Source organism: Lutra lutra, chromosome 12, assembly GCF_902655055.1.
Source record: "Lutra lutra chromosome 12, mLutLut1.2, whole genome shotgun sequence".
NCBI classification, from domain to species: domain Eukaryota; kingdom Metazoa; phylum Chordata; class Mammalia; order Carnivora; family Mustelidae; genus Lutra; species Lutra lutra.
This window is the reverse complement of record NC_062289.1, coordinates 7,497,612-7,514,177: the sequence shown is the minus strand read 5'-3', so window position 1 is coordinate 7,514,177 and position 16,566 is coordinate 7,497,612.

Below are 16,566 nucleotides of genomic sequence, written 5' to 3'. Positions count from 1 at the left end.
GAATTCTGGAATTAAGGCAGCTAGTGGGGCACCTGGGTGGCTCAGTGGGTTAAAGCCTCTGCCTTCAGCTCAGGTCATGATCTTAGGGTCCAGGGATGGAGTTCCGCATCAGGCTCTCTGCTCTGTGGGGAGCCTGCTTCCTCCTCTCTCTCTCTCTGCCTGCCTCTCTGCCTGTTTGAGATCGGTCTGTCAAATAATCTGTCAAATAAATAAATAAAATCTTAAAAAAAAAAAAAAGGCAGCTAGAGCTGAGGAGAAATGCCCACCCCCGCCAACCTGAATGATTCCACTCTGTGGGGCAAAATGGTGATGGCATCATTTCCGAATCAGGTATTCTTAATTAACATTAAATAGGTTCTGTGACTTTGTGGTGTCAGAATCACAGAATGTCTGTGTCAGATTCAGGTATTTAACACATTTACAAAGTGCTTACTAGACACCGGGTACTCTACCTGCCTGATTTTTCTCTAGAAAGAATTAAATGTCTAGACTTGGTACCAAGAAAATCCAGACTATCTACAGAATAGTGTGATTTTCATTTCTTGAGAACATGTTCAAAGAAAGTACAGCTATGGCTTTCCCAGAACACAACTGTGTATATAGTCACGGGACAACTAGAAATGGTTTACCAACAGGCAAGCTCAGGAATCGAGAACCACTCAGAGCTATTTATGTATTCTTCAATGGTCAGGGACTTAAGAAATATCCATACTTAGGGTACATTTCCCATTAACTTGCTATTGTGTATTGTTTAGTCATTCTTATTTGTTTTCTGTGTTTTTATAAACTTGCTCTATTTTTTGGTCATTGCTACCAGATGGTTTAAAAAACATGCTTTTTTTTTTTTTTTAAGTTGGCTCTGGTTAATTGTTTAATGGAATTGAAAAAGTTCATATCAAAAAGAAGTATTTTTCCCTCTTTTCCTGCTTGTGATCTAAAACTATGTCAGCATTTCTGTGTAAGAAAAATAGGCACTCTACAAATGAATAAGTAACAAATTGGCTCATTATGTGAGGACAAAACGTAAAAAGAAAGGATTGAGTTGTATTAATTAAATATGAATCATTGCTCTGAAAATGAATCCAAGGGAAGCCATTGTTAGAAATCTCCTGGGAACTTGCTCTTCAGAAAATATGTGTGAGAAGAGTCAGAATCCAGCGTGCAGGGAAGTGTCTCTTTATGCAGTCTATTTGTATGGATATTTTGAAAAGCTAAATTAACTTGTTATGCAGTTATCATTTAAATCTGTAAATCTAAACTCAGTCTGAGTTCTCTAAAAATATCACAGATGCATGAAACTACCAAATGGGTATGCCGCAGCGTGGTGGGCTAAAAATTTTGAAGACATCAGGACTATAAATACTCCTACTGTTTTTGAATGGTTGAAATAGCTTCTGGTATTGTAGTTATGGTGTTCAAGGCTCATTCAAATATAAAGAGTTATCAGTAGGTGTTACTTCGGATTGCTGAGATGTGTGCGTGTATGGGTAATTACTTAAATGGCAGGAAAATATGCTGACCAGCTGCAATTGTTTTGACTTTGGCAACATTTTACTGTAAAAAGTGGTCAAATGAATCATTGCTTACAGTTTTCATTGACTCTTTGGGGAAGAAGACAAGTCTGTTTATTGCTATTGATATTTTACTTCTTTGGATGAAATATTTCCTACACTATCAAGTACTCTGAGATATAAATTCAGAGAAAACCTTGTTAGCTCATTTAAAGATCAATCCGTTTTTCAAATTTATAGAGTATCCATACATTTGGCGATAGATTTAGGACAAAATAAATGAAGCTAAACAACCAAACAAATCTTTGTATATTTTTATTTAAAATCTGAGAGAGTTATTTTTCTTATTGTATTCTAGTGTTCTGCCCACCCATGATGTTCCGGTTTAACTCTACTTCTTGAGCTGTGGTTTTCTGTTGTTTCATAAATGACCAGCAACCATAAATGTCTAACAGCTTCAAGCAGTGCCCATTTGTGACCTTGGTTCCAAAGGGCATCCATGCTGGGGGCCCAGTCGCTCTCCGCTGGACTCACAGAGCAGGAAACAAAGTATTGGCCAGAGGGAAGCCCGGGTACTCTTCCAACCTCAGAGGTTCTTGGCAGAATTAACTTCCTTCTTGAGCTTTCCTTGTGGCCGCCTCCATCTTGGAGCCAGCAAGGTTCCTGTCTTCTTCGTGCTTTGGATGCCGTCTGCCTCTTTCAAACTTCTACCTCCTCAGCAGGGAGAAAGCTCTGCTTTCAGGGGCTCCTATGTTTACATTCGGCCCACTCGGATATTCCAAGATTATCTTCCTCCTCTAAGGTCAGTTGATTAATAATCTAAATGATATCTTTGGCCATGTAACTGACGGACATGACACCAGGGAATGAGGGTTGCCAGGGCCCCAAATCTGCCTACCAGGCTATGGATGTCAGTTTGGTGCTTTTTGAGTGAATGTCTTTGGGGTCAAATATGTAGCTAACTTTTCCTGAATTGCCTATAAATATTCGACTAGAAGGTGTTTTCACTGTTTTTTTGGTTTTCTATATAAGTTAGATATAACTTACTAATTATGTTATTTTGAATCATTTAAATACTGACTTGTTTTTATGTACTCACGTTAGGCTTTAGATTTGGTTTAGGATCTTCTAGTATTAGCTTATTTTTGCCTATTTCTCCTTGTATCGCCTATGTTTTTTGTTGTGTAGGTATTGGAACCATGCTCTTTGGAGCGTAGATATTCCCAAACTATCTTCATGCTGATTTGTACCTTTTGGAATTTATAGTCATTGTCTTTGCTTTACTGATTTTTTTGTTTGCTTAATCTTGCAATGTTTCTGGTTCTGTATTTCATGAGCTCTCTCTCTCTCTCTCTTTTTTTTTTTTATTTATTTGACAGATCACAAGTAGGCAGAGAGGCAGGCAGAGAGAGGAGGAGGCAGGCTCCCCGCTGAGCAGAGAGCCCGATGTGAGGCTCGATCCCAGGACCCTGGGATCATGACCTGAGCCGAAGGCAGAGGCTTTAACCACTGAGCCACCCAGGCGCCCCTTCAGGAGCTCTCTTAAGAAGGTCACGATTTCTTTCTTTTTGGTTTTGCTTTATTTTTATTTTTTTTATGCTCAATCTTTTCAGTTCCATTTAGATTTTTCTTTCATATACAGTTGTGTTTGTTTTGGAACCAAAAAAGTTCTTTTTTATGTTGTTGGGTTTGGCTCATTTACATTTATTGACATGACAGAGAAGTTTGGCTTTTGTTTTTTAGTATTATATATTTTCTGGCTTTATAGATATTAAAAGTATTTTACTATGAGGTCTCTGCTTCTTTGTATTTTTGTTTTGTGTGTGCATTTATGTGTGTGTATGTGTGTGTGTTGTGTGTGTTGTGTGGCATTTCTGACAGTATAAGGTTTTTATGTCAGTGATTTCATTTCAGAGATTGTTATATTTTAAATTTGTCATACAGTGTTTGGTGCAGATCTTTCTGTTCTTTGGTAGCATTTTTTCCTTCTTTTGGTGAGTGTTATTCATCTGTTAACGGATTTAAACATTTCTTTTTATTTTATTTTCTATTATTGCATCTTTGCAATGATCCCCTGCCAGTTCCCTGTATTTTATGTACCTTTGAATGAATTGGGCTTTCCTGGACCACCTACTTGCAAGTTTCCTGTGGGATATTAGATAAACCGGAGCAGAATTCCATTAAAGTTGCTTTTCTTTCCCTCTCCTTTGGAAAATGTGACTTCTCTGTAGCCATATGTCATCTGGTTTTAAAACAAAACTGCATCTAATGGGGCATTTTTTTTGGGGGGGGGCAGCTCAATCTACATCTCACCACAATGGTGGGCAAAAATGGGGTCTAACCCTTGCCATGAGCGTGTGTTCGCACGTTCTGAAGTGTAATGCCTGAGCTCTCGGAGCCATGTTGCCTTCTGCATCACTCCCATCCTATCTCAGGATTTCTCTCAAGAGCTTACCTGTCATCTGGGGTCTGCAGTTTATGTGAGTCTCCTTGTATCCCTGAAAATGGATATCTAGGAGGAACAGGAAAGATCCTTGCCGATTTATGAGCTGTGTTTGTACTGGCGTGATGGTAGGGGGATGGTGAGGTCTCTGGAGTTTTTAAATTTGGGGTAGAGTTCTTTGTTTGTATTATAGTTTGCAAATACTTTCTCCCCAATGGGGCTTGTCTTTTGTAGTGGAGATTATGGGTTTTGTGTAGTTAGATTTATCTATTTTCCCTTTATTACTTGTCTGCTTTGTATCTATTTAAGGTAGGTCCCTGGTTTTCCCCAACATTGTAAGCAATACCCCTGTTTTCTCCTCTGCTACCAGAGTTTTGCTTTTCACATTTAGCCCTTTAACATGATGAGAATTGAAATGTGACTAGTGGGATGCAGGGATCTGAATTTAGTTTTTTTTTTTTTTTTTTTTTTAATTTGTAGCTTATTGTTCCAAAACTGCATGGGCAAATTGAATAGTACATCCTTTCCCACTGCTTTGAAATGCCACCTTTTACTATTTTTAGCCCTAAATAACTGGGATTGCTTATGAATATTTTCTTTGGTTCTATTGATCTATCATTTGAGGCACCTTTACATCCTGTTTAACTTCCTATAGATTTATTTATTTCAAGAAAGTATTCTCTCCTTTGTCAAAATTCTTTGCATTCAAGTTATGTTTTTATTTTATAAGTCTTTTCGCATCAGGTTGTCAAGTTTTGAAGAGTTCTGGCAGCATTAGGATAAGTTACTGAATTTGCATTGAATGTCTAAATTAAGAGAAATGATCAGCAATATTGGTATTGAGTCACTTCACAGAGGAGGGGCTTTCTTGCAAAACTAATTCAGCTGGTCCTACAGAAACATTTCAGAATGCTACCTGCTAGATCTTGCACATTTCCTGAGAAATTTATTCATAGGTGTTTTGTAATTTTGAAAAATTTTATGGCTCTTGTGAATGGAATTTTTTGTTGTGTTGTTCATATGGTTACTGCAAGTATAAAAGAATGGTATCGATTTCCCTTTTGTTAATATTGTATGCAACCATTTTTATGGTTTCAGTGTTACTCGTGTGATTCTTCAGAGCTAGAATGTTTCCGTGCCACTTCTCTGTATCTTATCATTCAAGAGTTAGCTGAAATTCCAGCCTCATTCACAAATGTCTTGCCTGAAAACTCTTTTCCTTAACAATTTCCTTTTTCTCTGATAAGACACAGTCCATTGACAGAATTAAGGTATTCGTGCTATCTTTATTGTTTTACGAATGTTTTGTTTTCTTTCCAGATGATAACCTCCATGACGATGACCACATTTCATAATTATTCTCTTTACACACATGATTTAGTGATGAGATTGTGATTATCAGTAAATACTGGGTCTACTTACAATTCTACCCATGTAACTGCTCTTATTTTAGATGTTAATTATCATATTAGTTGGTTCTTAGGATTCTAAAAAGATTTACAACAAACACATGCTTTTTAAAAGAACCTACTTTTTTCCAGCTTTTGAGGAGTCATTCAATGATAATAGCCTGAGATAATCATTCCCCAGCTTCACAGTGGCTTTTATGGGAAGAGTTTTGGTGCAAGCAAAGTTTTCAGAAGCCCGTCTTTTTAACCACACATTCTCATCCAAAAAAAGTGAACAAGAGTCATGGATTGGAAGCTGTCCCATTGCCTATGCAGTGTCATTGGTCCTGGATGTCATCCAGCCTGGAGCATTTGTCCTCATAAGCAGAGGAGTTTATGAGTCTGAGGCAAGGGGGCCCGATATTGCCCATTGCTGTTACTTGCATTCACACTGGAACTGAATTGGTTTCCTTTTACTTTTCATTTAATAGTGTTTACATTGTAGAAATAAACTGGCAATAAACTTTCTTGACCATTTTTAATCTAGCCAGTGGATTCTGCTTTCTCTGGAAAGAGAATGGCTGTGTGGTTGAGTTTGTAACCTCCGGTCCCATTCCTCCTCCTGTCCCTGCTCCATGCTCCTGTTTCCCAGCATGGCTCTCTGTGCCGATCTGTTTGCCTGTCGCACCTGCTCGAACGACTGCTTCTAGGAGACTGGATATTCGTATGAGTTTACCTTTATATTATACTTGGGGGATTAATTACCAAGTACAAGCCTATAAAGAATCTGGAAGAATATAAAATGCTTTGGTGCCGGCTTAGCAGAAGGAAAGTTTGAATCAACTTCTCATCATTAAAATGATGGGGTTAGAAATCACACTTTATATGAGATTGGAAGTGACTTTAAGATGAGTTTCTTTATTTTCTTCCAGAAGAATCATGAATATCTCATTGTGGTTCACTTTATGGGCATAAGGAATATAAAATTAAATCCTTCAAATTACGATTCATATGTACATGTGAATGTTTCATCTTAAACAAGGTCCATGCCCTGATTTCTATATCTCAGAAGCTTTCTTCTTACTACAAGTGTAAACTAATTGCAAGGCTATGGGGAGGTGGGTTACGTTAAAGGTTTCAGGAAGAGTGCCATGGGATACCTGTTTCATTCTTCCCAGGAGCCTTGCAAATAGGAGAGACTGTCATTCATCTAGAATGAGAAAACAGAGATAAAAATCTCCTGGATATATCTTCCAACCCTGTGTTAATGACTGGGAAACCCATCACTTAGATATTTTCTGAACATATACCCCCAAAGGAGTTGTATGAATTTGTGGGTAATCGAAATATTTTGTACAAGATTTCCATTTTAGAATCAGACTCTGGTGTGAATTCCTGACAAGCACACAGGAGCTTGGGCCTGAAATTTGCATATGCTGGAATGCTCATGCTGGGCTTTGTAGCTGAGATTTACGAATATTCCTTTTCAGCTAGGCAGCCAGAAGTAGGAACTCCTGGAAGTATAGCTTAGGGGGAAAAGAAAAAAAAAAAAAAAAGATCTTGTGTGACACACGTGGCACACGTGGTACACGTGGCACATGTGACACACGATGAGAAGGACTAAGAGTTTTCTTTGGCAGCGTGTCACACCACACAGGGATTTTGCATTCTTTTTGGGTTAAAGAGAGACCAAAACCAATGAGTGATCCAAGAACATGGGGTGATAGTAATTCTTTTCCATCGGAACTCTGGTGCCTGTGCCTGGCACAGCCCCACTATTGAGCTGCCTGCTACTTTGCCCTAGAACTCTTTCTCTTAATTGTCATGTTCATTTTTTTTTCAAGACTGGTTCAAACTCATTGTTATGCCTCTCGTTCTTTGATCCTTCTGCCGGGGGCTGCTTTAGTAGACTCCTCCATTCTGTGTATTCACAGATAGAGAAGATGTCCTTTCTCACCAATGGAGGAACAATTAAGCTGGGCTATGGGGGAAGAGGTCTTTCTGGTTCTCTGTCGGAAACCACCAATCTGCGTGTGTTCAGGCAGGAGGGAAAATGGCATGGTTAATTCCTGGGACAGTGATACTCCCTGCGGGGCTTTCCGTTGACTTCTGAGTGACCAGAGGAAAGGCTGCTGGGCCGCCAAAGGGAACGGGGTCTGCTCTGGAACAGGGAACATGGTGCAGAAGTTAGAGCGGAAAGTACAGGTACCAGAGGGCTTTCCTCTTGTTCTTTTCAGCCAGTTCTGAGCTTTGATATAGGCTCTGCTGTCAGAGATTTTGTTAGTAGTCCAAAGGAAAGTCCTATATTTGCCTGGGATAAAAACGAAGCTTCCCGTTAAGGACACAGCGTTCTATGTTTTCATCAAGCACCCGGTGATCTGCTTCTTTTCAACTTAGTCCTGTAGACTACTATTTCTGGAAACCAGAGCCATCACAGTAGGGTCCTAAGATGTCAGTCCTGACTCAGTGTGGAAGGCTACACTACTTTGATTTTCCTCCACCACTTTTCCAGGTGGGAGCTGGTGGGAACCCAAGGAGAAGTCCACACTTCCCCATTAGACAGAAAATACTCCTAGTGCCCTGTACTCCATTGGATATGTAAAAGTGATAGATTGATACTCACTGAAATGGTTGACGGCATCAGACTGTGAGCATCTATGTTAAAATCACATCTTGTTTATCTGTGTCTCACACAAAGCAAACACCCAATAAAGATTAGTTTATAAATATATAAGCCCTCAGATAAAAAGGCAGTAATGATTTGTGTCAAGTACAAAGTATAAAGTCAAGGTAAGTGTGACTTTAATGGAAAATATGTGGCAAAATTTAGAAGTTTGAGTCTTATGCTCTAGGAATAATAAAACCGTAAATACAGTGGGCATGTTGGCCTCTGCATTATATCTAAAAGTTAAGCCCTCCTGGTGCTCTTGAAGGCCAGGCTGGATATAAATGAAGACCATCTGAACGAGAATACCAAAGGCTGTTTATTCAGAGCTTGCTCCAGGTCCAGCAAGGGGGTCGGCCACCATCACGTGGGTTTAGCAGAGACTCAGGGGCAGGCAGGAGAGTGGGGACGCTCTCTAGGGATGCCGGGAAGGCTCCTGGCATGTCCTGCTCCAAGGGGCTCAGCCTGGGCAGCTGTGTGTTTGGGCTAGCTGGAAGCAAGACTCCCTACACAATTGGTTCCAGGGGGTGTCTTTGGCTTTCTCAGGCTGGTCCCAGTTGGATGTGGGCAACAGCTGGCGAAGCCGTCAGGCATGAGTTTCATCTGGGTTAGCTAGGGTGGGTTACTGCAAGGATTATTGTTTGGTTCCCTGGACTGTGGCTCGAGATAATGGTCTGACTTCCTGCAAGTCTGACTTGCACATAGTTGGCTATTTTCGGGATTGGTTCCTACAGAGAGTGGGTTGGTTTCTTGGATGAGCTGCTGTATGCTGGAGGCTAGAGTTCAGTTTTCGTGTGTGGTCTGACCATCGTCTGCTTCTGTATTCAGTCTCTTATACTGTTGAAACTGAGACAGTCGTGCTGAGAGTCCAAATATTTGAACCATATGGAAAAATCTTTATGGGAAGGAAATCAGCCAATTGTTGGTATTTACAGACGTACTTCGTTTCACTGCACATCCCTGTTGTGCGCTTGGCAGATACAGAGGAAGCTTTGTGGCTCTGCTTGGAGGGAGTCTGGGGACACCAGGTTTCCAACAGCATTTGCTTACTTCGAGTCTCTATTTGGTAATTCATTTTGGTAATTCTCACAATACTTTAAACTTTTTCATCATTATTATATTTGTTATGGTGACCAGTGATCTGTGATGATGATTCACTGAAAGCTAGGTGATGCTTAGCATTTTTTAGCAATAAAATGTTTTTAAATTAAGGTATGTACATTTTTGACAAATGCTGTTGCATACTGCCTAGACTACGGCAAACTTTTATATGCACTGGGAAACCAAAAATTCATTGAACTTGCTTATTGTGATAGGCATTTTATTGCAATGGTCTGGAATTGAATCTGTAGTAGTCCGAGGTTTGCCCACATATAATAAAGATCTTTGTGCTCACACAGCTTTGTAACTCTCTTGGAATGCAGTGATTCTGACCTTAATTTTTAGGAGCTCTCTAGGCCGTAATTAGGAATGTTCAACCGAAAGAGAATTCTCCAAAGCGACAGTGAGGGAGGACAATTTATTTAGCTTTGCAATTAGAACGAAAGTGATTCCTAAGAACAACAAGGAAAATAAATCATTCTGGAGCAACATGTAGAGAGATCAAAAAGTGAGAATAAAAAACATCCTGGAAGAGAAAGTCAAGAGAAGTGCAGGTGCCCAGGGGTTACTGCAAAATGAATGAGTGCTGGGAAGATCCGGTGTGCGATCAGACCCCACCCCATGTGGAATTTAAAAAGACCAGTGGAAAATTACAACAGCATAAGAAATAATTACAAGGAGAAGCCTTGATCAGATTAAAAAGTGTGTAACAAGAAAATAGCTTGAAGTCTGAGGCATATCATGAAGCAGATCCTTCATCAAGGAAAATGCTAAAAGGGTAGTATGCCTTGTAGAAAATACAGGTTTTGAATATGGTCATTTGACTAACGATTGAGGGCTTCTCATGAAATAGATGAGAATCTTTTTTTTTTTTCCTCCTAGTGAGAGCTTTGAAGGAGCAAAGCAACTACCAGTTTAGTGATGATCAAAATGACACCAATATAATAGAAGAGGGACACAGAAAATAAACCTCCGCAGGCTTATGGAGCTTTTAATTTCCATCCAGAAAATTGAGCTTTATCAGTGGATGCCATTGCCATTATAAGGCTGTTAGTTGCATTTGTGAAGTTTCTGGATTAAAAAAATTGAGCTGGTGATTCTACATTTTTGTATTCACTTTATTTCATTTCCATACTGAATTACTTTCAAAGAGGATACTTTTGTTTTGATAAGATGTATGAATAAATAAATAACAAAATCAATCTCATTTTTACTATATAATCTTCTCTCTTTTAGTCTGTTCTGCTGTTAAAGATACCATAGACGGGGTAGCTTATAAAAAAAAATGGAATTTTGGGGCACCTGGGTAATTTAATTGGTTAAGCGTCTGTGTTTGACTCAGGCTGTGATCCCAGGGTCCTGGGATGGAGCCCCAGGTCAGGCACCCTGCTCAGCAGGGAGTCTGCTTTTCCCTCTCCCTCTCCCTGTTGGTTCTTTCTCACTTGTTCTCTCTCTCTCTCAAATAAATAAAATTTTTAAAAATTTAAAAAAATTCTTAAATAGTGGAATTTTTGTTTTCAGTTTTGAAGGTTAGAAGTCCATGATCAGGTCCCTGCAGATTCCAAGTCTGGAGACGGCTCTTTTCCTGGTTCGTTGAGAACCATTTCACACTGTCCTCACAACAAAAAAAGTGAGTCAGAAAGGCCAAGGGAGCTCTCTTGTAAGGGCTCTAATCCCACTCATGAGGGCGCCACCCTCATGACTTCATCACTTCTTAAAGGTCTTATTTCCAAATCATCACACTGGGGGTGACCGTCACATATGGATCAGAGGGAGACACGCACATTCAGGCCATGGCAATCTCCAAATGTCTTCAAGATCTGGACAAGGAGTAAAGCTCCAGATATTAAAATATTATATTATGAATTGTTACCGCTATAAATGTTACTATATGTATTAAAGGAGATTTGGAAATCTCATTATAAATGTTTCTATGTGTATTTTTTTGAGCTTTTGTATTTGAGTTTATTCTTCATTTAACTTTTAAAACACTACCAGAGTTGAATATGAAAACAAAAACAATAGCAAATACTGAGCTATGATTATAGTCCTTCACTCACTCACTATGTCATATAAAATGCCAGCAGTGTTATTCACTGACCCTGTTAAGAGGTCTGACACTGACTACCACCCCTGTGTTCCGCATTGTAGTGGCATCATCTTTCCTGATTTGGATCAAACCCACCAGTTCTACCTGGTTGACTTCATCAGTATCTTCTACATCTTTTGTCTCAGGTAGGAGTTTTTCCTGGAAGAGACAGCTTTTCAGGAGTGAGAAAGCCATTTACCTTCAATTCATTGATTAGATGACACTTCTCATATATGGTCTATGATAAATTCGCATGCTTTCATCTAGCACATACTTGACAACCTGACTTGGATGAGAGGTGATGACAGTGGTTTGGTTGTCAAGAGTAGATGCTGGTTTTTGAAAGCTGCCCAGTGCTCCAGCCATTGTTTGTCCGTACACTGACATGGTCTTCTCGATGAGTAAAAGCATCATGCTCCTTCTGATCTAAAACAGTGATAATATCTCCTGCTTCCAGTCCTGGTTCTTGGTCTCCTTCACCATAGAATGTTATTTTCTGGCCCTCTTTCATGTCTTTGTCAATATGGACTTCTAGAATCTTCTTCTCTCGAACTGTCTTCCTTCCACTGCAGTTTTACATCTGTCTTTAGGGCCAGTCTCTTCCCTGTGGCCCTGGAGCTCCATGCACACAGACTGAAGTTGCTGAACTGTTCCAGGTCCTATCTGATGAATTCTTATTTGCATTCCAGTACCTTCGCAATTGGGACAACATTCTACTACTCCTTTCTTACCATCTCGGCCTTCACATCTGTCATATATCATGTTCTTTTGTAGAGCTAGATTTCTTGTTGCACAGTTATATAAATCTTCTAAGGTGACTAGAGCTGATGCACAACGTTTTTACATCTTCTTTCTCTCTGTATCCCTCCTCCTCCTCCAAAGACATAACAAAGATGTCATAGGGGAGCCCAAACCACCACCAGCTCTGCCTTCTTTCATTGCCTGTTCTCCTCCTTTATCATATAATTCACTTTTCTTTGCATCAGAGTATTTAATAAGTCTGAGAAATCTGTTTAAACTTCTCTCCTTTGTTTGGATTCTTAATGGGATGGTACTTCAAGGCCAGTTTCTGTAAGGCGTTTTTCAGTTCTTCCTTGGTGGCATTGGGTTTGACCCCCACAACATCATAGTAAGTGACTTCTTTCACTATTTTCTAGAGCCAGTGATTGGGCTGAGGCTGGTGTGGGGGAGCGGGAAGGCATCCCTCGTCCATTTCTCATGGAGCATTCTGAAAAGTTCCTGTGACTATGTGTATTAAAGGAGGTTTGGAAAATACAGACACATAAACAGAAGGAAAATATTATGAATAGTTTTATCATTCAAATAAAATCTTACTTAAAAAGTTTGTTTTAAATTTTCTTCCAATATTTTTTCTTGAGTATCATTTTTTAACAAATGTTTTAGAATTTTTAAAAACGATTTTTATTTATTTATTTGAGAGAAGACAGAGAGAGATAGAGCACAGGAGCAGGGGGATAGGCAGAGGGAGAAGCAGACTCTTCGCTGAGCAGGGAGCCCCACGTGGGGCTGGATCCCAGGACCCCAGGATCATGACCTGAGCCAAAGGCAGAGGCTTAACCACCTTAGCCACCCAGGTGCCTCTAGATCACTTTTCATATTTTATTTTTTTCACTAATCCTAACATGTGCAAGTTAGTTAAAAAAATAGCATATTTCACTTCCTTACCTGGAAGTGTACATTGGATACCTTTGCTTCGCCGGGTAGTTGGTTTTGTTATCGTTATTTTGAGAAGAGTCCTTTTGAGTCCAACCCGCTGTAGTTTGTAAGTTAACTTGGAACTTTCATGCAGACATTCTCACATTTGTATCTCTTAACTTGAGTTTACACTTCTCTTAATTTGGGGAAGGTAGGTGGTTTAAAGTTATACATAAAGGTTTTGTTTTTAACTTCTAGAATTCCCACCCTTCTTACACCTTTTTCCTGTTTTTAAAACATGTAATATGCCACGTTGCAAACACCCACAAGAATGGGTAGAATAATCTGATGAACCCCTGACTTTCATATTTGAGTTTGAACCCTCTTGTGGTGACCCTCTGTGTGGAATGTGCAAGCAATCCTGGAGGAGTGTTTTATGTTCGGGAACAGGATGGTTTCCCCAGGAAGAAATAGCAATCATAATGACGTGTTTTGCTTTAAATCTTGATTAGGCTTGTCTGTATTTTTAGGGTCCCAAATATGGGTTATTCAACCAACTTTGGCGATTTTAGGTGGTGCCCCTCCACAGGGTTTTTGTGATTGGTTGTTTTATCAGAAACCCCCACCCCATAAGCTCCTCTTTTTTATTTTTAACTGTGATTTTTCTGTTCTTTGGTTCCGAGTTTTGATTCATTTCTTGATTGGCTAGAGGTAGTTTTGTTGAAGGAATAATCTGTAGACCATAACCTTTAAAACTCCTTTAATACATGCTGCTCTGTTTTTCTTTGGTGTCGTATACTGAAGAAGAAAAAAATACATAAGAAAACCTCCCCCCGCTTCTAGATATCCTTTTTATTTGTTTGTTTTTCCTGTGCTGTGGATTAAAAAATAGTCCTTGCCATTAAAATCACTGAGGTCCACCTGTTTTGTTTGTGCTGGCTTTGCCTAGAGTGTGGTGACCCTTTATAAACAGTTTTTGGGAAACCTCTGTGTTATGTGTCCTTCACATTTTCCCACTACCTATTTATTTACTCCTTTCTATGTATCATAAAGATCTTCTCACACCTCCCTTCCCCAAGTACAACCATGGTTGCCTTTTCCAAACTGCTTGCTGTGTGCCGGGACAACATTCTCTATATATTATGGGCTTATTTCATGTCTGTCATCCACATTTCAGATTCGGTTTTCTATAGCAGCAGTTTAGCTGTGTACTGTCTTCAGTGTCAATTGTAATGTTCTTTTCCATTTTGAAATTTATCTGCAATTCTCCCTTATTCTACTCATCTTATATCCTGTTGGCTTTTTTCAATAAAGCCTCTTGCTTATTTTCTCCTGAAGACTTTCTACTCCTGTTTCATAAAGGAAGTGATTCCTTGAGTCTTCTTTATTCTTTTGTGGTAAGAGATACATAGCACAACCATTTTATTTGTTTTTAAATCTTTACTTTAACTAAAAAATTCTAGTATAATTAACATGCAGTTTTATGTTAGTTTTGGGTGTACAATAGAGTGACTCAACAATTCTGTACATTACTCAGTGTTCATCCAGGCAAGTGTACTCTTATCCCCTTTATCTGTTTTACCTGTCCTCCCACCTCCCCTTTGGCAACAATCAGTTTGTTCTCTGTATTTAATAGTTTGTGTTTCTGTTTGCCACTTTTTTTCTTTGCTCATTTGTTTTACATTGCATAACTATTTAAAAATGTTAAAGTAGGCCAGTCACCAAAGGATGGTATTGTATGAGTCTACTTCTGTGAGGCTCCCAAAGTAGTCAGATTCATAGCGACAGAAGAGAGAAGGGAGGGGCAGTGGGAGGAGAGAACGAGGAGTTACTTTTTATGGTTGCAGATTTCAGCTGGGGAAGACGAAAAAGTTCTAGAGATGGATGTTGGTGAGGGTTGCACAATACTGTGCATATACTTAATCTTGAGTTTTTTTTCCCCCCCCAAATGCTAACAATTTAAAGACTTTTTTTTTTTTTTGTCTTTTTGCACTAAGTTATTTTTAGGGCTGCATCAGAATCTTGGGGATAATGTTCCCTCTCCACATTTCTGCAATTGTGTGTGTGCCCTGCTCATACACACCCACTCCACTGCCTTTCCATGAATCATTCTCACCTTAGGAGAGATGTGGGATCTATACAGGCTTGCCATTCGGCGGTCTGGCCTCACCCTGAATCACCACTGAATCCCCGTCTCAGATCTAGAACTGTGTGGCAGCTGGATGTGCATGTCCTACTCCAGACCTCAGGACTGACTCCGTTTTTGTCTAGTACAGTGTGGGAGGGCAGTGTGCTCTTCTAACCCCGTCTCCGTCCTCTGCCGTGACCACATCTACGAAGATATAAAAATCTAAAATGCACACATTGCTGCACATCTTTCTGTCTTAACCTCTTGTACTTCAGTCTGCTTTCATGGACAGTGCTTTCCCGGATCGTATTTAGGACTGTCAGTCCTTCCTTCTTCCTACTCTGCTTGTCATCGAGACGTTGCAGTCTCCAGTTAGATCGGTTAGAGAAAGGGAGGGATTGATGGAGAGGGAAAAGCAACACATTGGCTTTCTCAAAAAAAAAAAAAAAAAAAAAAAAAAAGAAATCCCAATATTAAAGTAGTGGTAATACACAAAATGTCTGAAGGAACCGGGGAGGTAAGAAAATGAACAAAGTGGTCTTGACTGGGTCCAGGGAATTGGGGAATCGTGCTCAGGCAGAGGAGCACTCGCTCCTAGACTCCAGTAATGGTTGCCCGATCTTCTGATTTTTCATCAAAAGAAATCTAGATGAGAAATCACCAAATTGTTTACCTACTATATAAGACTAAAGTGAAACTCAAAACAAAAAAATGCTCTGTGTACCCAACAGAACCTGATCTGTAGGTAAAAGGCCAGCTGCCAAGTGTAGGGTTTATAGTCCTAGCGTGTCCCAACCAGGGGCATTCCTTATGGAAAGGAAGTATTATGACTTACCTTGAGTTGAGTTTTTCTTATCATCAGTCTCACTATCAATGCCTTAATTTGTGGTGTAGTCTTGAATCCTGTTTCCCACTATTTCCTGTACTTTTAACAGTAAAAACAACAGAAATGTCAAATGTTTCTTCTTAAACCTGCTAACAATTTTTTCATTTATTTCGGAGCAAGTAGATAACATAATTGATCAGAGAAACTTTAGATTTGGTTTAAGTGAGACCTTCTGAATTCTTTTAATATTCTTTTTTCTTCCTTAATGGGTTTCATATCAAAATGTCCCATCTTCTGGCCCTGGTTTTGTACACCTGTGAATTTTCACCTTACTTATGTGATTTTCTGCTTTATCAACAAAAATTAAAGTTGAAGCCATCCAAATAACTTAGCCCACTTAAATAACCACAGTAGCCAAGTACAGGGTATGAGGCCAAGTCTCACTCCTGTGTTATTTCTAACATGTTTGTGCTGTAGAGGGAAGCAGTGCCCAAGGATCTCACTGCTTGTGCAGTGTGCAGCGCCATGGTTCTTTGCACAGGAATGTGGGACAAGACAGCATTGTTCCGTCCCAGCTCCAGGGTGGCCCTGGCTACTGCATCAGTCTGCTCAGGCTGCCATTACCGAATGCCACGGGCTGGGGGGCTGACGCAACCTCCATTTATTTTCTCGCAGCTCTGGTGGCTGGAAGTCTGAGATCAAGGTCTGGTAGGGCTGGTTTCTGGCGAGAGCTCTCATCTTGGTTTGCATACAGCTGTC